The 10,028-nt window shown below is 35.4% G+C and overlaps 1 long non-coding RNA gene across 2 annotated transcripts; it reads left to right on the top strand.

The window, feature by feature from the left end:
* The first annotated feature begins 3,718 nt into the window (after positions 1-3,718).
* Positions 3,719-7,345, top strand: LOC147320346 (uncharacterized). Of its 2 annotated transcripts, none has more exons than XR_015131250.1 (3): positions 3,719-4,049; positions 4,526-6,798; positions 7,194-7,345. It is a non-coding gene; the product is annotated as an uncharacterized LOC147320346 (long non-coding RNA). The 2 variants fall into 2 exon arrangements; XR_015131251.1 differs by having other exon boundaries at positions 3,721-6,517; positions 6,724-6,798.
* Positions 7,346-10,028: the final 2,683 nt, after the last annotated feature.

The following is a 10,028-nucleotide window of genomic DNA, read 5'->3' as shown; positions in this document are numbered from 1 at the left end:
TTGTAAGAGCTCAGCAATAAAGCTGCTTTTCATTTTTGTTTCTCATCTTTCTAGTTTTGCATTTTGGGGCCACATAGCCAACCCTAACAATGTACACTCTTCAGTAGTGCTAGCTGGATGCTTGACCTTGACCACAACCTACTGAGGTGCTGCACTGAAAACCTCCTTAGTATGGTTTTGTTTTTTAGCAGATTGTATTTTGCATAGAAAGTGCAAGTTTGCCTGCAAGCATTCACCTGCTTCTATACAACCTACAAACTAATAACTGAACTGTGGCAGTTTGCTATTTATCAAAGTAATCACAAGGAGATTTTTTTGCAGCAGCCTGTTTGGTGGATTGATTTCACCCAGCGACACTTGTCGACCAGTTGGAGAATACACAGTTTGACTTTGCACCTGGTGGTTGCCTCAGGGCTCACTGGCCAGTCTCTAGACCCACGTGACTAAAGATTCAGTTAACAAGACAATACTGTTGTCTAATTAAGACAGCAGATACAAGCAGTGAGATTCAGCTTCATCCAAAGTGGTAATTTGTGGTTATTGTGAAAGATACGCTGAGCAGCTCGGGCTATAAAATACATTTTTCCTGGCCAAAATATATTTCAAATATATGGTAAATATATTTTGTATTTGTGATGCTCCAAAAAAATATATTTTTGAAATTGAAAATATATTTCTTTCAAACCAAAATACATTTCAAAACATATTTTAGGGTGAAGAAAATACATTTCCAACCTTACAGTAGAATGTATATCAAAGTATCCTTTATTTAAAATATATTTAGTGCAATAATGATGATAATGATAACAATACTAAAAGTAACATGTTTTATGCACATCTGCAAAAAACAGTTGGATTCAAACAAAACAGAGTCAAAGGTCTATCACGAATTAGGTTGTTTATTCATTTGCTTACAGTATTTCACATTACACAATATCTCACTATAATGTAGCGTTCATTGACTTTGAAATTATCTGTCAGTGATACAGTAAACAAGATACAACAACTGCTATGTACACTTTAGTTTTTGACAATATATACAATTTAGTACTTAAAGGAACACACTCCACTGTTTTGGAAATAGGCTCATTCTCCATCTCCCTCAGAGTTAAAAATGCAGCGTCTTCTTTCTAGATCCGTACGTTAATAGGGCTCTGGAGCGTGATCTTACGGGATGGGGCGTAGCCAGGATTTTTGGTCAAGGCACCATATTAGCAGGCCAAACAAATGCTTGCTGTGTGGTCGGTTGTAATGTTAGATTGCACTACCGACAAAGGAATAAGCTTGAAAACAGGCTCTCTTTTCATTGTTTCCTCACCTGGAAACATCATGAGGGAGCTTATGTGTTGGATGTTACCAAAAGAAGGCGTCTAGCCTGGATAGCAGCTGCGAGACGAGCTGATATTCAGTTCTCTACCAGCCACAGATATCTGTTGGTGTGCTCCAGTATTTTCATTCAGGTAAGTTCTAAATAAGTTCATATTATTATTTATAGCCTGTTAATTTTATTTTCAATAGCACAAACTTAGAACAAACATGCAGAACTACCTTCTATTTATAGAGTTGCTAATTATTTGGCATTATTGCAACAAACCAGCCTATGAAATGAATGAAACAAATCCTGACTGGGTTCCAACACTACACATGGGGCACTACGAAATCCCTGCTTCAAACTACATGCTACATACCACCATGCCAATCAGATTACTTCTTCCATGTGAGGGTAAAAAGGTGACCTTCCTGGATAAGATGGCAAAGGTTTGCTGCGTTTTGGTGAACATGTGCCCCAGTGTGGTAGTAAAACCAGGGAAAAATGCTCTTGTTAAATACTTTTAAGTCTTGTGCTGTTTATGTAGTGATAAGTTTTCAAAAGAGACAGTAAATTACAGAATGCTAGTAGTGGGTGATATTATACAAATGCTGTCATGATTTTATGTGAACATTTTGTCATTTGTAAACTATACATAACATTTTTTCTACATTGTCGAACATCACATCAGTTACAAAGTGCTTTTAATTAAAAATAGGCAAACATTTCTTTGTTTCTTTATTCAACTTTTGAACAGTGGTATTTAGTAAGTACATATTCAGTAAATGCAAAGTATTTACATGGCCCCCTAAATTAAAACATTATGGGTTATTCAGAACAGAACTATGCTTGGAAAAATATTGTCCCATCAGTTGATCCAACTCCTCCACAGTAGCAGGTGGAACTTTTCTTTTTTGAGGATGGCTTCTTTTACCTGTCACAACGAATGGTCTGTTTATGTTTTGATCAAGAACCTTTTTTTTGGGCAGCTGAAGAGGAGAAGTCTATCTTATGGCCAACCTCTGGCTGTATCTTGGTCATATTACCCAGCAAAACCCAGTATGCAGGTTCATCTGTAACAGTCCTTGTGCCACAGATCCTCACTGTTGCTTCTACATTAAACAGAAGAGCAGTGACATGGCTGCAAGTCTCCACGACTCTAGCCATACAGCTGCAGTGGGCGGCTTCAACCTTCCCTGTGATGCTCACAATGACCTGTGACTGCAATGCTGCAACTCAGTCTTTAAGAGTGCAGGACCTAAAACACACACAGACAAAGTTCATTTAAAGACAAGAACTTTAATAAGCCAAGGCCGACACAAATGTGTTTTATTTACTTTCAAATCCATTTATCATAAATGTAACAAATAAAGTGTTTTTATGTATCCATCTATAGAACGCTGCATGTTATATTCTAAATCTGCATGTTTCTTTTTAGAAACCTATCAGCAAAAAATGAACCTAAAGTATGTAATGCAAGGATGTAATCACTTTCAAGAGGGAGAAAACATAAAGTTCGACTTTAAGTGACAACTATGGACACCTAATATGACAAGCAGATTCTGCAGGTCATTAATCAATGTATAAAACTAAAACAGAATGTATTTTTAGTGACACAGGACACAAACAAGGAAGCAAGATGTGTAATTAGGATTATTTATAATAAATATGAATTAATTAGGGCAATTTCTTTAACCATAAAGAATAACTAAATCCTTCAGGACAATGTCACATCAATGCACTGAACTCACTATGTTATCCCTCTAACAGAGCCTCTACATGTTCTCACTGTAATTTCCCCCTCACGAATGAATTTTTGCTAGCACTAATTTGAATGTTGGGGGGAATCAAACGCATTTTACTCGCAGTACTCAAGCTGACTTACCTTTGCTTGAATGACGGCGTACTCACAACGTGGAGGCTTAAAAATAGCCAAATCTTGTACCCAGTCCTTGGTGAATTGGATGTGCGCCTCCAGAGATTTATAATTGCGAAATTGGTGCGCCGTGTATGCTCTGACTCCACAGACAAGGTATGAGAGTAGATCATGCTAAGTCAATAGCGGTTTGGTCTTCAGGGTTTCTACTCCACGGCTATATTTCATACGGGTCCACATTTCAACAATCAAGTACCGTCTCTTTGCATCTGGACAGAATCTGTCTCTATACCGTCATTTTCTTTTGAGCTACGTTTCAGAATGGTTCGTAGCAATCTTGTTTTGATTCGTGACCTGCCAAGATGGTGCTGCGCTCCCACAATGCATTGCGACATTACGTCAACTCCAAAGCCCTTTGCGTGCAGGAGTGTATGCGCATGCGCATTGCCACGGTGGTTTAAAAAATAAAGATACAATGAAAAGTAATTAATAAAAATTAAATATTTAAACATTCCCACAAATGTGCAATGAACGTGCAAAAACTCTCTTTAGTAGTTGTTACTGTTTCTTTCTTTCTTCTTTTTTTTTTTTTTTGAAAAATAACGACGTCTCTGAGGCGCGAAATCTGACAGCGAGAGGAACGGCCGGATACAGGAGACGGGAAGAAACAAGCCGATTATGTTCGCGTTAATTAAGTGGTTGGAAGATGTAAAATTCTCAATTCTGCCAACTGAACATATACGAGATTTTAATGAGGATGAATAATTAGCCGGCATGGAGGAAACGGACCTTTATTTCGTGGAGTGGCGACAAGAAGCCAAGGCGGGTGGCCAGTCTAAGAAGCCTCCATCATCAAGCTAGCAGGTGCCTTTTCCCATATAATATTACTTTATTCTCGTGTATTTGGAACGGAAGCGTAGAGCTGCCACCCAGGCAAAAGAGAAATATAAGTATATCACGTTATAACGTGAAAAGTTTATCGTTCTAACAATATACTATCATGTTTGAACAACATGTTTGAACAACATTGTACGAAAAATGTACATAATTATCACGTCCGTACAATATTGTGCGAACGTGACAATTATGTATATTATAATAACGTGATATTATATTATACAAACATGAAAAGCATAATGTTAGAACAATAAACATTTCACGTCATAACGTGATACAGCTCTATTTTTCTTTTGCCTGGGTGGTAGCTCCACGCTTCCATAATTTGGTAATCAAAATATGTAACTTAATTAATTATATTGTGACGTACTTTTGCCTTTTCTTATTATTCTGCCTTCTCAATAACTATCAAAGCCTATTCACATTTAATTTGGCTTTCACAGAAATCCTACCTCTCCTTCTGGCTACAGAGTACTTACCAAGGTTAGAAACAAAGAACAGTTATGCTTTATTAATGTTCGCTAATTACAATGTTCCACATTTCCTTGCTTTTTAAGTCATTTTTAGGCTTTTTAGAGTTTTTGTTTTTTATTTTTTTAGCAGTAATGTTTCTGCCTATTTATTTCAGCCCATGAAATCAAATGCAGATCTTCCTAATGTGAGATTTACATAAATGTAAGTAATTTTGTTTGTCATTGTCATTAATGTTGTTGCTGTTGTTGTTTTTGTGCAGTTTGCAATCATATAAACCTAGCAAGCATCAGTCAGCACAGTGACTAACCTAAACAGATTCTTGTTTTATTCACATATATTATATGTAATTATATATACCTGCACATTGTACCTAGGGTTGCAGCCACTTGGCCCCACCCCATTGTTGTGACAGCCCTGATTGTACTTATACACTGCATCTGAACAGGGAACAGTCTGCCACATTAATGTATTTTTAAGTGACTTGTTTGTAATACATGAATTTGTTTTTTACAGATGTCAAAGTCTCAACCTCATGCTGCCCTCCCCCATCCTCCTAAAGTAAGTATTTGTTGTTGTAGTTTTTTATGCGGTGTCTGTGTCACATGCTAATCATAATTATTGAAATAACTGTTTTCTAACAGATTTTCCAAAACACTAGTTATGTTTGTTGTCATTCAGACCAATACTACTGCTTAGACATTGTTTAGTGGTCATGCATGTTTGACAAGCTCGTTATGATACAAAAACAGTAGGCCTATCACAATAATCGATATATCGACTTAACACACAATACATGTACATGACCTCAATAATTGTTGATGATGTAATTTATCCGCCATTATATTTACAAAAATAAAATATAATGATAACAAAACAATAACATTAAATAACATTGTTTTCTATTTGTTAGAAAATTTACTATTTATTCAAGTTTTTAAGGTATCTAATATTTTGATTCCTAATTTCAATGATCTAAATACTTTAAGAATTAGATGTTGGTTTGTCAATTGAAAGTGTGTAGATCTTGCATTATTATGGTGTTATATTATGATTATACATTCAAAGACATAAAATGGTCTTAAAATGACAATGACATAACTTGTCGCAATTGTTTATGGGGCAATATACCGACCAACAAAAAGTCGCTATCGTAACAGGCCTTCAAAACAGACGGTTTTATGATTGATAAATTCAAAAAATAAATACATTTAATTTCTCTGAGATTCTCTAATATTCAGTTACAGTTCACAACACAGTTACCCGTACATGCAGTATTATACTGTAAATATAAATCTCTGCATTTAGCATCCCACTAGAAGCGTCACAGTTACTGCCTCTTTTTTTTTTTTTTTTTTACAAATACCTGTACTATCACTAACACATTTACTGTTTTACTTTTAGCCTGTGGATACAAATGCAGATTTCCTTAATGTAAGTTGTGCATTTTAATTACATCATGTTATTTTTATTATTATTTATTTATTTATTTTATTTTACATTCAAATATTTCAAGCTTCTTGGTTAAAGAAGCTTGATTGCTAGTAGGTAAAGAATAGTTCACCTATAATTCATATTCCCAATTAATTTCTCACCTCTGATTGAATGCCTTTGTTTGTTTTCCTTTTGACTATAACAAAACATTTTTGCTGGATATATATGGTGAATTTATATGCATAGATACAGTCGTAGTGCTTGACACATGCAAACAGCAGTAGATGTACTAAAAAGGAAATAATTACAATCATGATGTTGATTGCTGATGTCAGTATATATATTTTAGAGGAATGTTTTGTTTTTCACCCAAAATGAACTATATTGCTTCAGAAGAGATTTATTACCCTACCGGACTCTTATATATTGTTCTGTTTTTTGTTTGTTTTTGTTATTTTCAGGTTCAATGGTGCGTGTTCTTCTAATGGCCGCCTTCCCACTGGAGGTTTTGATCCACAGCAATTTAAAAGGTAATCAGCTTTGAAAGTCAGTTCAAATGGTTAGCTAATAGTACTTTAAAAAGCCTACAACTCTGTCACCAGTTTCTTTACCAAAAATTACCCATAAAAGTATCGCTCAATAGCATATATTGTAGTTCAAATGTTTAGTTGTACAAATATCAAATTTTTGGAAATCTAAAACTAGTCAAACACTCAAATGTTCATGCTTTTTATAGGAGGACAGAGCAAAACGGACATCGGCGCAGAGTGAAGAACTGCCCTTGATAAGGACACTATGACAGCCATATATAGTAAGTGAAGACTTTCTGTGTATCTAAAATTGCATACAGCACAAGTAACTTACTTTGCAACCATTAAAATAGGTTGTAAAGTAAGTTACCAATACAAATAGGTGATGATGCATTGTAGTGGTTGGTCTCAGACAAAGAAGGTCAACAGATTTATGAATGCTGGAAGGTAAGGAGAGACGACCAAAAGGGGTGTTAGCATTACTGTAATGTGAACTGGATAGACTTCCCATCTAGGAAAAAAAAGAGGTAAAATTATGCGTAAAATATATCTGTATTAATATCTGTATCTATATAAACAGAAATATCTGTTTGCTAAATGAAGCCAGCTAACATAAATCACATTTTTATTTTAACTCTGATAAAAGTAATAGAACTGTGACTTTTGTTTGTTACAGTGGCGGTAAGGAAGGGGTTTCCCAGCGTGTCCAGAAGGGCTTTGAGGATTGCCGTGAAAGCTGGGGGAACTGAGACTGCTGGAAAAGGAAAAGAAATTACATTTTAAGTATGCTGACTTATGTTCATACAATCACACACACATATACACATACACACACATATATGTGTGTGTGTGTGTGTGTGTGTATATATATATATATATATATATATATATATATATATATATATATATATATATATATATATATATATATATATATATATATATACACACACACACACACACACATATGTATATGTGTGTGTGTTTCTTTTAGAATGTTTAAGTATGTAATGAGAATAAACTTATAAAATGAATATTCCTTGCTTGATTGATATGCTATATGTATGTTTTAAACATCAAATAAAGATTTCTTTCAGATGTTACATGTGAATGTGTTTTCTTAGAAATATATGAAGGGTTAAATTTTTATTTTTTTGAATGATTTTAAATAAATTTAAATTGTATTTTGAAATATATTTTATTAATATATTTCAAAATATACAAAAAATGGCCAAAAAATATATGTGCTAAAAAACATTTCAAAATACATAAACATATTTCAAAATGTATTTTAAAATACATTTTGAAATACATTTCAAAATATACAAAAAATGGCCAAAAAATATATGTGCTAAAAAACATTTCAAAATACATAAACATATTTCAAAATGTATTTTAAAATACATTTTGAAATACATTTCAAAATATACAAAAAATGGCCAAAAAATATATGTGCTAAAATACATTTTAAATATATAAATATATTTTAAAATGTATTTTAGCACATATTTTTTGGCCATTTTTTGTATATTTTGAAATATATTTCAAAATGTATTTTAAAATATATTTTTTTTCCGTATGGGGGTATTTGGGAGGAGCTCAGAGCAAAGCGGCTGCTCCTCCACGCTGAAAGAAGCCAGTTGAAGTGGTTCGGGCATTAGGATGCCTCATGGAACCTGCCTAAGTATGACGTCTCAGGAAGATAAAATTCAGAAGAGACCCCAGGGCAGACACAGGACACGCTGGAGAGATTATGACTCTCAGCTGACTTGGGAACACCTCTGTATCTCCCAGCAGAGCTGAAGGAAATGGCAGATGGAGCCAGAGACCCAGCCCTGACATTAGGCCTGATAAGAAGATGGGTGTATGGATCGTTCAGCAGATGTACATGGTGGATCAAGCATATCATCATATGACCTTAAACACACCTCAATAACATTTTTAAAAGCAGAAATTTAAAGACATAACCTGCAGTCAAATAGTTCATAAAGAAGCCAGTTTAAATGGGATTGACTTGCCAACTCGTACAGTTTCATTAAATCAGCAGTCAAATCATCAGGCACATTTTCCCTGTGCCTGCTTAGGTTTTCGCTGCATATTAGGTTAAACTGGTGATTCTAAATTGTCAGTAGGTGTGGGTGTTGGCATGAACTGTGGCCTGTCTCTCTGTGTTATCCTGGTAATGGACTTGCAGCCTGTGCTGGGTGTTTCTCGCCTCTCACCCACTGTCAGCTGGGACAGGCTTCAGCCCGACTGCAGCCCTGTTGTTGGTGGTTAAGAAAATGGATAGAAGGGTGAATCTGAATGCCGATGTAGCTATCACAGCGGTGTGTTTATGCGATGCAGCCCCTCTTACCAGTTAGAGATGATTATTAGCTGTGGTCATGAATCTGACTAAGTTTACCAAAATTCTAAGTACGCTAATGTAGTGCAATGAATGCAGTGTCTTAAGCTAATGCTGTTCTAAACGTAACTCTGTAGCTACAGTGTTGCATTTTCTCTGACAAGTAAATAGCTCATATTTCTTTTCTGACTTGCCACTAGGAAAGTCACCGGATGCCTGGCGATGCTGGACATCAGACACCAGTCATAAAAAGGCCCATAAGTGCAGAAACCATAAGAGGGAGGATGATGCATGTGTGAGACTGTGTACTGGAGGGGTAGCGAATATACTGAAAGTGTGGGAGGCCTGGTCGAACATCAGAAGCTACAGTGCCTCCTTCCTAAAATTCACTAAAGCTAAACATTAACTCTGTGCTGAGCCAAACCTTCTTTATTAACAAGGAACATTGCACCTCTATCCAGTTAATGAAATATTGATTTGGAAATTGTATTGTAAGACGATGGAAAGCTTTTAAAGGGCTTAGTGCCTTTGCTCTGAGCCAACTTCATCAATTATTATTTTTTAATGGTATTATTTGAAAAACGCTCCTAAAGACGAGAGCAGTTTTCCCCAGGCTTTGCGTGCACCGTGTCCATGATTAGCGTCATGTTTCCATACAGAGGGAACACGGGACCCTGAAAGGCTGCATGTTTTTTTAATGAAAGATGTTGGCGTCAAACTGAGTTTCATAACGATGACAGTGGGACATTGCTGATTTAATGATGTGTTTGTTCCTATTCCAGTCAAGCTGTTAAAAGAAAAAAAAGAAAAAAAGATGGGAATTAATCACATTTCCAAATGCTTTCCGCAATCAGCGACTCAGTTTAATGGGATTGTGTGTCCCTGGTGTCCGAGCTGGGCCAATTTTACGAACCTCGCGAATCAAAAAAATGGCAAAAATGTTGAATCCATCTGTACATTACAGATAACAAAATAATCCAAACCAAATGGAATCTACTTGGTGCCAGAATTTAGTTATTTTGGTATCTGTGTTGAGCAGCTGACTTTGGTGAACCTTACAATTCAAACTGTGCGATAAAAGCATCAGAGCATTGATTTTTTTATTTTTAAAGCTGGAAATACATAAAAATGTGCACATGAATACCAAACAACTCAAAACAAATGCTG

Source organism: Aulonocara sp. 'chitande type north' Nkhata Bay, linkage group LG10, assembly GCF_057382095.1.
Source record: "Aulonocara sp. 'chitande type north' Nkhata Bay isolate Kocher_YH1m ecotype deep benthic linkage group LG10, A_spYH_male_GT1.1, whole genome shotgun sequence".
Lineage (NCBI taxonomy): Eukaryota > Metazoa > Chordata > Actinopteri > Cichliformes > Cichlidae > Aulonocara > Aulonocara sp. 'chitande type north' Nkhata Bay.
This window is presented reverse-complemented; position numbering and strand designations above follow the sequence as displayed.